Here is a 14,669-nt window from a genome sequence, read left to right as displayed (position 1 = left end):
TTTCCCCTGGATTTATATCCATAAAATAAACAATCAGGTTAGTTACTTAGGATCACAGTATGTGGGGTCCAGGCTGGAGAAGTGGTCCACGGTGGAGAAGTGGTCCGTGCTGGGGGAGTGGCCCATGGTGGCCTCTCCTGCATCCCTCTCTTCTGAGCTTCTTCTAAACCTGAACATGGTCCAGCCAGCACCCCGACTCATGGGAAGTTCTGATTATGAGGAATATGATTTGTTCCACAAAGTAGGACCTTCAGGGACCTTGGGAACAACAGCCCCCATGCCTTCCAGCACTCAACTGCCCAGACTCAGAGTTGGGAATCCAGATTGTAGGAACAGCTCTGCCACCAGCTCACTGTAAGACCTGGGCAAAGCAGTTCACATCTCCAAGTCTCCTTTTTCTTGTCTATAATCCCTCTATGGCAAGTTTGTTGTAAGGATCAAATGAGAGGCTTGGGGCCTGGCATGCAGATGGTGCTCAATTAATGGAGGCTTTCCAGTTTTTCCCAGGACAAACACTTCCCGGCCTCTTTCATTAACTGGCTGATTGAAAGTAAGTTTTTTCTTCTCATCTCCACCCCCATTGTTTCCCAACCTCATTGCCTTCTTCAGGGTTGAGCAGTCCTTTCTCAAGGGCTCTGAAAGCATGGGTTCTGGGGCCATGGACAGCCTCCCTGACACAGAATCCATATTTTGATCCATAAGGAGCACTAAAGCTGGGTTTTTGGATAAGCAATGCCACAGTGACCAGTGGGGTTCCTGAGATAGACTGCTCCATAGTGATTAATGTTAGATTTGAATTCTAGGTTCTCCTATTCCATCGTGATCCTTGTTATAGATTTTCCTGAAGCAGCCCATTCCATAATGATCAATGTAGGAGTGGAGTTCTGGGCATAGCCCACTCCGCAAGCATCAGCATTGAGATAGAGCTCCTGAACTAACCTACTCCATGGTGAAGAGTATTGTCAAGAAATTCACTCACTCTGTAATAGTACTTCAGGGAAATTGCTGAAATTCTCTACTCCATAATGATCAGTGTTGTGGGGTTCCTGGAATATCCTACCCCATAGGGAAGACTTCTATCATGGGGTTCCTCAAATATTTCACTGTTGTGGTCAGCTATCGGGATATCTCATTCCATAGTGAAGGTATTACCGTTGGGTTTCTGGGCTAGCCCATTCTCTTGGTGTTAAAGTGAGGTTGTTCTTAGTATTATATGTAAGTTTCCAGGCTGTCTCACTTTGGTGAAAAGCATCGTGGTGAGATTCCCGGGATATTGCACAACTCTATTGTGAGAAGCTCTCCAATAAAGCCAAGTGATCTCTGAGTCTTAAAGGAGGGTTTTTTTTTTTTTAAGTTTTATTTTATTCTTTATTTTGAGAGGGAGAGAAAGAGTGACCAGGGAAAGGGCAGAGAGAGGGGGAGAGAGAATATTCCAAGCAGGCACCATGTCGTCAGTGCAGAACCCAACGCAGGCTTCAAACCCATGAACCGTGAGATCATGACCTGAGCTGAAATCAAAAGTTGGACACTCAACTGACTGAGCCACCCAGGCACCTCAGGAAGGTTTTGTTGTTGTTGTTGTTGTTTGTTTGTTTTTGTTTTTTTATTACATCATTGTGTTTTCATTCTATTTCCCAAATCCCCTATGCTGAGGGGTGGGGGAAGGAAGGGAGGAGACAGGAGCAGTGGACAAAGGAGAGCTGTCCTGGCCAGACTTCAGGACTATCATCATAGCTTGCCTCAGCCCACCTCCGTCTCCTCTAGGTTTCTCACCAAGACTGGGTCCCCAGCAAAAGACAGGGGAGGAGACACGATCCCCTTCAAGCAGGAAGGGGCAGCCTGTAGTCGCCCTGGAGAGCCAGGGACGGCCTGACTCATCTGAGAGGCCTCTAGTGGCTTCCCTGGGATTTCTCCGTGGTTGTGGCGAAAGCCAGGGAAGATGGCCAGAGAAAGCCCTGGCCTCGGCATCCTGAGAACTGAGTTCAAGCCACAGTTCAGCTACTAGCTCTCCAGGTGACCTTATACCAGACCTTTCCTCTCTCTGGGCCTCTCCTGTCCCACTTGTAAAATATGCACAGTTTCCGAAAGCCTGTCCTTCAGCGATGAGTGTTGGGGACATGGGAGAGGACAAGGCCGAAGGCCGGAGAGGCCTGTAGTGGCCATGGTTTTTCCAGGGGCCTCTCCGGCCTCCGCTCTTGTCCTCTCCCATGTGCTACTACAGGCCTGCTTCACAGTGACAACTTTTCATGTCTCTCTTTGCTGCCAGTTGCAGAGGCCCAGTGGTCCTCCTATCTGCAGGATCAGCATGGCACCTTGCCGGGACTCCAGTAAGGATGTTTAAACCCCGGAGAGTCACTGTGGAACTCTGGCCCCATCTCGAGAGACCGTCACTTGATGATCTGCCACAGCCGAACTGCCAACAGTCCCTTTGTTGGGCTTGGGCTTGGATGTGCTGGAAGACGGAGTACCTCTCCAGGAAGGTAGGTCAGCATGGGCTGGTTATAGCAGGGGAGTCTCTAAGAACTGAACCAAAGGAATGGAGCTCCACTGGGGGAAGACGGGGCTGTGAACATGGCGCCCCCATCAGGAGGTAGGTCTGCCGTATAGCCGAGGGTTTGAGCATTGTCGCTGGCCGCTGAAGCTGGGGCCATCTTCTGCCCAGTAAGTAGGGCCACAGCATTCCCGTAAGATGCACGATACCAGGCCGCTGACGAGCTATAAGCCCTCCAGGGCCCAGAGGCAATGGGTGCTACCAGCGAGGTTGCCTGGGACCCTTGGACTCTGTACCCTCATCTCCCACTTGTCTGTCCTCCGCTTTCCTCTCCTGTATAACGAATTTGCTCCAAAGCCACTTTTTCAGGTTTAAGATACACTTCAGGATCTGCCTGGAAAAAATTAAATTGAGGAACAAGAGAACACACGTTTAGAATCCTGGAAGGTCAGAATCCGGGCGTCAGAGGGAACCTGAGATCTTCCTGATGGGTGGGAAGGAGCAGGAATGTCAGGCCGGTAGGTCCCACATCACTGAAGCCCTGACCCTTGCTTTGCATGAGACCCTCATAAGGCTGTGACAGGGAGTGGGCGGCCCCTGTCACAGCTCTATGGTGCAACAGTGATGGGGCCAGGCTTTGGAGTCAGCTAGACCTGAGTTCAAATCCTGCCCTTCCACCGACTCTCTGAACCTCAGTTTTGTCTTCTGCAAAACGGGAGTGAGAATAGCCCCTATCTCATAGAGTAACCCTAAAAAACTTCATGAAGAAAGCGGCAGTGCAGAGGCTGGGACTGCGTAGCAAGCTGCCTCCACCGGATAACAGTCTGAAACCAATGAGGCCAACGGAGCAACCGTGCAGAGATGTGGATAGAAAACTTCAAGGGGGTGTGAGAACCCGCAGTCAAACCCTCCGCGTCACCCCTGAGCCCCAGAGAGAAGCCCCTGCAATCACAGGGGTGGAAGCTGCATGAGCTTCAGCCGCCCCCTCGCCCCCATCCCTCCACCTCCGGAAGGAGTAAGAACAGACTGGCGGGACAGCCGGGTGATGGGGGTGCAGTCCCCAGACGACACCACAAGGTGGAGCCATGCCCCTGCTAATCCATGCTTCCTACCCTGAAGCCGGAAGATCCTTATGTAAAGCAGCATTTTTGACGCCAGGCACCCCGCTGGGCACGGGCCTTTCATGATCTTAATTTTCAAAGCCATCCCTCAAGATCAGTATCACTAGCTCCATTTTAAATATGGGGACACCGAGGCTCGGAGAAGTGACATGACTAAATGTGAGGACTAGAGAGTCATAATACTTGGGCTCAAATCCCAGTTCCTTCAGCCCACTAAGATACTTAACTTGTCTGTGCCTCAGTCTCCCCATCTGAAAAGTGGGGCTAATAATAGCAGTAACATTATGATAGTTTAATAGACCTTAGCTATTTGTTTTTGTTCCGTGCCCAGCCCTGTGCTCCGCACCTTACATGAATCACTTCATGCGGTCGGTCCTCACAACCACCTTGGGAGGTGGCCATTAATATCCTTTTTTTGCAGATGAAGAAACTGAGGCTCAGAGAGGCTAGCTGCCTGTCCCATTTCCACCCAGCTAGATGGAGGCAGAGTGAAATTCAAAGCCAGGTCTCCTGGCAGAGAGTAGTAGGAGGTATCCAAAACCTCAGAGGAGAGAGATGCCCTAGGTTCTTGTCCCGGCCTACATCTCCCTGATGCTCTGGCCTCAGTTTCCCCACTGGTGCACAAGCAACTGGGATGCATGAAGCCAAGCCCCTTTGCCACCCCCGGTTCTGTGACTCACAGTGTGGCAGCCAAGAGACCCCATTCTGGAGGTGCCAGAGTTGGAGCATAGGAACCCCCAGGGACAGGAGGGCCCCAGGTCTCCGCGGGTCTCCCCACACCCTGCACAAAGCGACCCCAGACCTCAAGCCTCTCGAGGCCTCCCTCATGTCACATGGACCCATGGCCTGAGGATGCACTGACAGGTGTGGCTCACAAGGCCATTCTGGCCCAGCAACACATATGACAGTATTCATTCTCTCAGCCGCCTTCTCCAGCACCGTATTTGCAAACCACACGAGGCGCCTGTGGGCCTGGAGGAGAGCTGCGTGGAGCCAGATGTAGGGACAAAGAAGGGAGAGAGGGGGAAGCGGAGTGGCCTTCAGCGTTCTCCCCAAGTCTCTGCTGTGCCCCCGGGCACCTGGTGTCCTCGGTCCAGCAATAAACAAGCCTGGAGGGGCCTCCAGTTGCCAAAGGAAGCGGAGCAGGAAGCTCTCGGGAACATTTATTCTTTCAGGCAACAAATACAGTCGGGTCACATTTGCTGTGAATCTGATTCATGCAAACATGGAATCATGTCCTGCAAAATACTAATGAGGTTTCACCTTGTGAACAGAAAGTTAATTATTTCTTTCGTTGTTAACAGCACACAACCAAACACACCCCAGCCTGCCCCTCCTTGGGAGGAATCGAGGCCCTTTCCATTGACACCACACCCCCTCCGGCTCCCTCCCTCCCTCCCTCTCCCCCCTCATAGCCAATTTCCCCAGAGCTGAGCCGGGCAGCCTCCCTGGGCTGTGGTGAAGCTGTGGGTCCTGGCGGGGTTGGTCCGGGCCTGAGAGTCTGCATTCCCACAAGCTCCCTGCAGAGGCTGAGGCTGCCGGTCCCTGTGTCACCCACTGAGCAGCAGGCGCGTGGGGGGCGCGGCCAGCCCCCTCCCCACCTGGCTTCCATCGGTCACCCCACAGCCCAGCTCCAACAGTGTCCTCAACAATTTCAACGTGGAGGAACTCTGTGGACCCTGGTCGGCTTCATCCTACGTGGCCCCAACACAGACGCTATTTCCTCCTCCTTGAAATTAGTTCTTCCTTTGGATCCCCCCCCGCCCCTGCCACCCCCCACAGTCCTCCTGCCTCTAAACGTTGCAGCTCTTCCTCCTTTCCCCCCCCCCCCAGGGTGTGTTCCTACCGGCCAGTCCCTGTTCCTGCACCCCAGCCACTGCGGTTTGTTCAGAGCCCTTGGCCTCCCCGGGCTGACAATCGTGTGTGTCTGTGTGTGTGTGCGCGCACGCGCGTGCAAGGAAGACACCTGTTCAAAACCTACGAGTGAGAAATGCCAGCTAAGTGTGCCAGTGAGGGCTTCATAGAAGGGGTGCCCTGAAGGATGGGGGGGGGGAATCTGTCTGGGTGTGACATCCTCAGACCTAGCTCTGGGCACTGGGAGGAGTTGATGCAAAGCAGGTTCAGGAGGCCAGAGAGGAAGTCTTGGGGATGATCCAGAAGAAACAGAGAGCCTGAGCATGGTGATAAGCGGAGATCCCACTGGACCTAGGTCCTGTGAGGAAAGGCAGGCAGCTCGCTGTTTTCTCCATACTTTCTCCTCCTCTTTTACCTGGGCGGCCTCTACCTAGTGTTCTGGAACTCTGCCTTCTCTCACTTAACGTACCCCCAGTCCCTCCTTGCCAGGATCGGCACCTGGTTTTAGAGAGAAGGTTCGAAGAACTGACTTACCTTGCCTAAAATCACAGAGCTGGTAAGAAGCAGGGTCAGGATAGAGACCCTCCACCCTTCTCCCAGACAGGCATTGCAGACCTATCTTAACTGAGCACTTACTATGTGCCAGGCCCTGTGCTGAGGGGCTTAAACCTCACCTAATCCTCACGCCAGTGTCAGCAAATTGGCCTTCGGGTGATTTCTATTTTGCAAATGAGGATTGGAGGCTCAGAGAGGTGATGTAACTTGCCTAAGGTCACACAGCTAGGAAGTAGGAGGGTTAGGACTTAAACTGAGGTCTGGTCAATTACTACAAGTCCCTGCAAGATAAACATACTCAAAGCCACCCCAGGCTTGGGGATTATGCCAGTGTTTGTTTTCTGTCTTCTCTGTCTCCACCTGTACCATAATGTCTTATCATTTCGTTCAAGTCTCAAAAGGCTCAGTTCAACGCGATTCTGTTTACGAAGGGCCTTCACCAGGACCGGGCTCTGTGTCAGGGACAGCAGCGAAGCCTCAGGAGGAAAAATTCTGACCATCTGCAGGGGTTTTCAAAGCACAGAACATGTTCAAGTATGTTACCTGCTTCGTGGAGAGTAATCACAGGCGGGTATGTTTGCCTCCACGCTCTGGTGGGGTCTGAGGGTAGACGCACACACGAGTGCTCTCTGGGGCGCAGCACCTGGTGTGGGGCAGGGCCAGAATAGAAGCTCCATAAATATGGGATGAATGAATGGATGAAGGGATGGGAGGATGGACGGGAGAGGGAGGCATAGGTTTCTGGAATCTTCTCGCTGGACTCTGGACCTCATCCCCTACATTTATCTATTCGGCCAGATGGCCAGCCTGTCCGTTAACCTGTTCTTTGCATTCTAATGCACTATAGTGTTTATGGGGACCCACTGCAAGCCAGGCCACAGCTGACTGCCGGACGCACAAAGATGGCGGAGACATGAGCCATGAGCCGTGACCTGAAGGAGCTCCAGTCCACGTTCCTCCAACTAACACATTTTAATGAGTGCTTCCTCTGACACCGACCTTGGGCTGGGTGGTGCTAGGGAAGAGACACGAATCCGAGCGCTTCCCCCGCCCGTGATGGGCTCCCACAGGCCAAGGGGGTGTGAGTTACCAGGGTATAAACGAGTGTGTGGTGTGAGAGGCTCGGAGCATGGACTCTGGGACCAGGCTACCTGGGCTCTGATCCCAAGTACTCACTGTGAGTGACCCTGAGCTATTCACTTGGCTTCTCTGTGCCTCAGCTTCCTTGTCTATAAAATGGGAACAAAATAGCACCTGCCTCTGGTTGTCTGGGGGCAGTGAGTACCTATGACACTATAATTTCCTGCCACTCATGAGTGATGGCAGGGACTCACCTACTGCCCCACAGGGTGGCCCGTCTCTGGAACAAGTTCATCTTTGACTGCAACACAGGGTGTGGTACTCAGGAGGTGCCCAATAAACGGTGATCAAATGGAAGAGTGGTCCCAGCTCAAAACAACTTCCATTTGTTACATGAATGAACGAACGAGGGAGTGAACGCATGAGGAAAATGTTTGAGAGCTGAAAAAACAAAATGTGTTTTCTCTAAAATCAGGAAAAGAAAACCAACACCAGGATCCCAACATGTGTAATTAAAGGTCTTCAGACTGTGACAACTTTGTTCACTGTTACATTTAGCAGTCGTGAAAATGACAATACATGGGAAAACATTTGTCACTTGGATCCTTCTTGTTTGCCAAGAATTCCTGAGTGGGTAGTTCAAGTGTGGGAAACTGGGAGCCTATTGTAAATTGGATGAATTATTCGCACCTGACTGATTTCAAAGGAAAAGGGACAATCCTTTCAGTCTTTTCCGGTAAAATAAAGGAATTTCACTGGGTGGATGAGTGGGTGTGCATCTCTGCAGCCATCATCGCCTGAGGAAGGGGTGGAGAGGGGGAGCCTCAGCCCAGCCCCCAGGCCCCACCCCTCTGCAACCTCAGCCCCACCGCTCCCCCTGTCTGGTCTCAGTGAGCTGGATGACCTTTTAGGACCTTTCTTGCCAGGGAATTGAGCCATGTTGGGAAAAAGATACCAGCTCAGAGGTTAAGGGTTGGGTCAGTGGGACCAGGAAGCTGCCACGGTGGAGATTAGTAGTCACACCGAGGTAGCACGTCCCAGGCTTGAGACAGCCAGCTAATCCTTAATGCCTCACTGGAGATTTTCAATGAGAAATTCATCCCACGACCCTCAAGGCTGGGGCCCTTGTCCCCGAAAGGCAAATACCTGCCATGCGTGGAGACTGCCTGTCCCCTGGAGAGGGGACAGAGGGGACAGAATACGCAAGAGGAGCCGTCACTGTTTCTGTTTCCGGGATGGCTCGGACGAGCGGCCTGGACCTCAGGTGGCCTCGGAGGGGACCGACCTCCCCGGCCACCACCAAAGGCCCTTTGCATGCCCCCTCACACCCGTGTCCTGAGGGTTTGGAGATCGTTTGCTTGGCTGGGAGGGGACACTGATACAGCACCCCAGCATTGTGCCAGCCCCAGACTGACATCCTCAGACATCACAGCAGACCGGAGAAACGCACCCAGAGCAGAGAGGCCAGGGAGACCCAAGGCCGCACAGCTGAGGGGAGAAGCGGGCCTGGCCAGCCAAGCCCATGCTCAAGGCCACTCTGCAGCCCGAGGGCCACCAAGCAGGTCGGCAAGCAGGGGCCAGAGCGAGAAAGGAGAGGTGGGTTGTGCCATAACCTCCGGGGAGAGGCAGATACGTGTGGAAAGTACTAGCAGACAGAGAGCCATGGCTTTCCTTTGGGGGAGCCACCTGTGGGCGAAGTCCTTGACCTGTGTGTAGAAATAATAACAGCGGGGCGCCTGGGTGGCTCAGTCGGTTAAGCGTCCGACTTCAGCTCAGGTCATGGTCTCGCTGTTCGCGAGTTTGAGCTGTGCTGACAGCCCAGAGCCTGGAGCCTGCTGCGGATTCTGTGTTTCCCTCTCTGACTCTCCCCGGCTTGCACTCTGTCTCACTCTGTCTCTCAAAAATAAATGTTAGGGGCGCCTGGGTGGCGCAGTCGGTTAAGCGGCCGACTTCAGCCAGGTCACGATCTCGCGGTCCGTGAGTTCGAGCCCCGCGTCAGGCTCTGGGCTGATGGCTCAGAGCCTGGAGCCTGTTTCCGATTCTGTGTCTCCCTCTCTCTCTGCCCCTCCCCCGTTCATGCTCTGTCTCTCTCTGTCCCCAAAATAAATAAACGTTGAAAAAAAAAATTTTAAAAAAAAAATTTGTAAAAAAAAAAAAATAATAAAATAAAATAAATGTTAAAAAAAAAAAAAAAAAAGTTTTTTTTAAAGAATTCCTGCCTCCTGGAGCTTCCATTCTAGAGGGAGGATGAGAACCACACATCTTTCAAAAGCGCTTACAGGCTGTACACATGTTACCTTGTCTCCTTTTCAGACTGGTCCTGGGAGGTAGGCACATTTATTGTGCCCACTTAGGAGATGAGAAGGCTGAGTCTCTGGGAGGGTAAGGTCACAGGGCTGGTAAATGGCCGGGGGAGGATTTAAGCCCAGGCCTGTTGTGTCCTTTGTCATGTTCCCACACTGCCCCTTGTCACCCTCCCAATTTCCCTGGGCTCCTACACACTGTGCTGCATCACCCCTTGCTACTGTTTACTGCAGCAATAATAACGAAGATGGTAACTGTTATCCACGGAACACCTCCAGCAGGAGCTGAGCTGGGCTCTCCACTGCCATTTCCTCCTCTGGCCCCCCGCTAGCAGCTCTTCTGAGGTAGAGACCATTCTGATTCTCACTTTATGCTAAAAATAACAGAGGCTCAGAGAGGTTAGGGCACTGGCCTGCTGTCACACAGTCAACAAGGGGAAAGACTGAGACACACAACCAAGGCCAACTCAACGCAGATGTGCTCAGGCCAAGCCGGAGGGACCGTTAGTGATCACCCAGGCTCCTCTTGCCCGTCCTGAAAGGTGGCAGACATCACTCGCCAACCATCCCCTCCAAGCCCCGGAGCTGCCTCAGAGGCCATCTCAGCAGAATGTTCCATCGAGCCCTGCGATCAGTCAAAGTCGTGCACGAGACCAGAGTTCTCAGACCTCCCTAAATTGGCCCGGGAGGGGAAACTGAGGCCCAGTGAGGAAATGCACGAGCCACACACCAGCGGCCCAGGGAGCCAGGACTGGTGGGCACTGGTATACGGGGGGGCCTGAACCCATTTCAGCTCATCAGGACCTCACTGCACACAAAAAGAAGAGGCACAGCCACCGTTAGGTGAGCATGAAGCCTATCGGACGCACTGTCTCCTTTAGCCTTGTCACTAACCCCGTGGTGGCAGGGCTGTGTGGAGATGGGAAAACCGAGGTGGACAGGAGTGTAGGGACCAGAAACCAGCAATAACGATAATCACCCTCGTCACTGCTGTTACCATGTGTCGAGGGCCTACCTCGTGCTAACCCTTCCACACGGGTTACCCTCCTCATCCTCAACAACACCCCTGGAGGGTAAGTCCCGCTGTTAGTCCCATTTCACAGATTGGGAACCTGAGGCTTCCAGAGACGACACCCCTTATCCAGGTCATTCAGCCAGCAACAGGCAGAGACAGGGGATTAGAAGCCAGGCCTGCCCAAGCCCCGAGCCAGGCTCTGACCACCACCCTCAGAGCCCCCTCGGCACCCTTTTGATTTCCACTTTGCCCCTGGGATCCAGGCACGGGGGTGTTTATCCCATTTTACAGACGAGGAAACCGAGGCTTGAGGTCTTTACGACACATTCGGCCTTCTGGGCTGTGTTCCTGGGGCGGGAAAAACTCTCTTCAGGGATTTCAGCCCTGTCCTCAGCTCTGTGCCCCATGGCCAGAGGAAGAGGGGCCCCACGTTGGCAGAACTAGGTGCCAGCCGAGGGGCGGGTCTGATGACTGGCCCAAGGCCACCCAGCACAGCTCTATTAGAGGGGTTCTCCAGGTCCCCGCCCCAGGCTCGGGGACCTGGGCCGCCACCCTGCTCATGCTCTAATGGTAGCACCACGGTCAGCGTGAGGAGAGCTAGGTCCCCAGCCACCAGTCCTATCCCACCCTCGCCCGGGCCACGTTTGCTTGAAGAACAGGCCGCCGGGTCCTTACTGAGCGGCAGGTGGGGGAACAGAGGAGACACACAGGATGCTCCTGAGCCCTCTGCCAGGGCTCCCCAGCCTGATGCCAAGTGGCACCCATTGGCGTTTCCTGGGGCCTGTTCCGGGTTGACACAGGCCCAGGGCACCAGGCGTTACAACCAACTCAAACAGCAGAAGCTGAGGGATAAACAGGATATTCAAGCTCCAGGGCTCTCCCGCCCCGCCAGCTGGCCTCAGTGTGACAGGGGTGGAGGGATCTTCCCTGGGGACCCAGATGATCAGTTCCTGTCTTTGTAAGGCCAGGGCAAGCCACCTCCTTTCTCTGAACCTCAGTTTCCTCAACTGGTAATGGGGCTCCCAAAACCTCCTCACAGGGTGGTCGTGAGAACTAGCTGGGGAAAGTGCCCCGAAAGCATCGAGCCCGGCACCAGGCACCCAGCAGCTGCCGGACACTCCCCTGCCCCTACCGGGTGCAGGGCACTTGGGCAGAAAAGGGGGACTCGCTGCTTCTCCCAAGAGGCCGCGCCTGGAACAGCCGCTCTCAATTGGCGGGTTACCATTTCCCAGCCCTGCCCTCTCCTGTCCCCAGCTTCGAGCAAGTTGTCTTTCCCGCCCCAGCCCCACGCTCCTCATCCGAGAAACGGGGCAGTAACACGCCCCGCAAATCCGCTGGGGGGACAAAACCAGATGAAGTCAAAGCACCGTACAAAGTAGGTGCCCAATAAATGGCAGTTGTTACTGTCCATCGTCTGCTGGTATGGGTCTCATACCAGCTTCTGCAAGAGAGACTACACTGTAGGGTGCTGTGCACATGAGCTATAGGCTTGTTCCGGTCATGTCTGGGCTGAGCTGGGGCTCCAGAGGTTGGGGAAGGGTCACAGGTAGGCCATAGGAATCAAGGTACAAGGCACCTCTGAGTGAGTCATCCAGTCCAGGTGTTTTCGTTTCTGGTCAACCGCCCCCCACCCCCGGGGGTGGCCTAGACACGGACCCTCTTGGGGCTCCAGGAACCCCTGACCCAAATTAGCTAGGGATGAGACTCAAGTACCTGTACGTTCAACATGCTTCCTAAGTAATTTTGTTTAATCTTTTTTTATGTTTATTCATTTATTTTGAGAAAGAGAGGGAGAGCATGAGTGGGGGAAGGGCTGAGAGAGAGAGGGAGAGAGAGAAAATCCCAAGCAGGCTCCGTACTGTCTGCCCAGAGCCTGACATGAGGCTCGAACCCACGCACCGTGAGATCATGACCTGAGCCAAAATTAAGAATTGGACGCTTAACTGACTGAGCCACACAGGCGCCCCTAATCTTTTCTTTTTCTAAGGCTATTGCCCAAATTAGAAAATTCCAACAAAACTGAAAGCCATACAAGAAAAGAGGAAGATAAGAGGGGTCCAAGGTCACTGCACAGTCCTTCTCCTTTTCTGGGCCACAGGCTCCCCAGACTTCCCAGCACGGAGGTTAAACTGATGCACTCTCAGCTCCCTCTGGCTTCAGGGTCTGCAGTGTCTTAAGTATAGGGTGGAACCCTCAAGTAGCCATCGGAAGGGAGGAGGCCAACGTGAGCCTACAAAGGTGTGAGTCAGGACTGCTGTGGGTTTGAGTGGCAGGAATCCCACTCACACGGGCTTAAGCAAAAAAAAAAAAAAAAAAAAAAAAAAAAAAAAATGGAAGAAGAAATTTATTTGAACCGAAAAGTCCAGAGATATACATGACTTCAGGTACAGTTGGATCTAGACACTCAAATGACAAACTTTCTCATTTCCTTAGTATTGGTTTCATTCTCCAGTGGTCTTCACCAGATAATTGTATCTGAAGTCCTTATTTGTTTGTTTATTTATTTATTTTTCATCTTTTTTTTTTTTAATGTTTTTTACTTATTTTTGAGAGACAGACTGCGAGCAGGGGAGGAGCAGAGAGAGAGGGAGACACAGACTCCGAAGCAGGCTCCAGGCTCTGAGCTGTCAGCACAGAGCCCAATGTGGGGCCTGAACCCACGAACCGTGAGATCATGACCCGGGCTGAAGTCGGACGCTTAACCGACTGAGTCACCCAGGCGCCCCTGTATCTAAAGTCTTTAAAGGAAAAAACAGACCCAGGCAACCTGTGGAGACCCAAACCCCGCTTTGTGGGTAGTAAGCTCTTCTCATTCAGAACTGCGGTAACATGATCTCTAGGCTTCTGTAAGTTCTCCTCGTTGCTGGCAGGGAAACATATCTGTTTTCTTCAGAGGAGTCTAGCTTGTGCCATCTTGTTCTTGCACGTGCACACGCACGCCCATATGTGTGCATGTGTGCACACGTATGTAAATGTGCTTGTTCAAGAGTCCCACACCACTGTTAGGAGTAGGATCTGGAGAGCCCCAGGAAGAAGAGGGCCTGAGTTCCCTCCACTTTGATAGATTTAGCCTGGTCTACACAAGATTTGGGGGATTCCCCCAAATGTTCCAGCAGATGGGAGCCCTTAAGGGTGTGGCGAGGGCCTGTAAGCAGAGCCAGTGAAGCAGCAGAGGAGAGAATGATCCGGAGAATACGGCTCCTTAGGAAGCAGGACCTTTGGGCTGCACAGGGGAGGTGTAGGGCCCACTACTCACTCGCCTGTCTCTGTGCCACCCCAGGAGCACCCCAGGGGACAGGAGCTTCTAGTCAACATCACCTCAGAGCTCAGCTGTGAGAGGCAGCTATGCCAGGGGGAGAGGCTGGTTTTGTCCTGATGTGCTCTGTGCTGAGGAACGGTGCCACAGCAGCCATGGTGGCTCCAGGAGGCCACAGTGGGGCCAGGCAGGTGAGAAAAAGAAAGAGGCGGGAAGCCTGACGAAACCACATCCCCAGGAAGGCAGCCGGACCCAGGCAGAAAGAGAACCTGAAGGGAAGAATCGTGAAAATGCACAACATCACTCTTTAAACTTAGGTCAGGGAGATCTGGAACCACAGCTCCAGCCACATGAAGCTGCACGGGACCTCAGCAATCACCTAGTCCAATTTCTGAGCATCTCTGGTGATGGGGACCTCACCACCTGCTCAGGTGGGTGGCTGGCTTTACAGGGTGCTCCAGGGAGAGGCCCGGAACATTCTAAGGACAGGTCAGTGTCTTAGGGACCCATGCGAGAGGAAGGCCCAGAGCACAGGACAGTAACAACTTGCTGGAGGGCAGGAAACAAGTTAAAATAAAAAAACCCAGTTGTGATGATTTGTTGTGAAAGAAACCGGCAAGGAGCTGAGGGTGGGAGCGGCTGGCTCCCTCAGCTGGACAGTCAGGGAGGTTCTGGGGAGGTGGGTGTCAAGGGCTGGGGACAGCTGGGGATGAGAGCACAGCCTCTGCGAGGGACCACGGCAGGAAAGAGGTTGGCACCTTTCTGAAACAGAAGGAAGGCCAGTAGGGGCTGGGGAGGGAGAGGTAGGAGATGATTCTAAAAGGCAGAGCACAGAGGACACAGGCTTCGAGAGCCATGGCGAGGGCTCTGGGGGTAGGCTGAATAACACCCCTCCGGCTGCTGTGCTGAGAGTAGAGCGAATGGAGGCAAGTGGGCAGAGGGAGACCAGGGATGAGGCTGTTGGTACGTATCTCCTGACACTGGCTGTGCAACC

General features: G+C 53.4%; 1 long non-coding RNA gene across 1 annotated transcript in view; it reads right to left on the bottom strand.

The window, feature by feature from the left end:
* Positions 1-1,583: 1,583 nt before the first annotated feature.
* The window catches only part of LOC123580309, a 60,107-nt gene continuing 47,021 nt past the window's right edge, over positions 1,584-14,669 (bottom strand). The window contains exons 6-7 of the long non-coding RNA XR_006703242.1: positions 6,565-6,664; positions 1,584-2,885 (exon numbers count right to left, since the gene is read on the bottom strand). This is a non-coding gene — a long non-coding RNA (uncharacterized LOC123580309). The remainder of the gene's footprint in view (positions 2,886-6,564; positions 6,665-14,669) is intronic.

The sequence above is a fragment of the Leopardus geoffroyi genome, chromosome A3 (assembly GCF_018350155.1).
Source record: "Leopardus geoffroyi isolate Oge1 chromosome A3, O.geoffroyi_Oge1_pat1.0, whole genome shotgun sequence".
Taxonomy (NCBI): domain Eukaryota; kingdom Metazoa; phylum Chordata; class Mammalia; order Carnivora; family Felidae; genus Leopardus; species Leopardus geoffroyi.
This window is presented reverse-complemented; position numbering and strand designations above follow the sequence as displayed.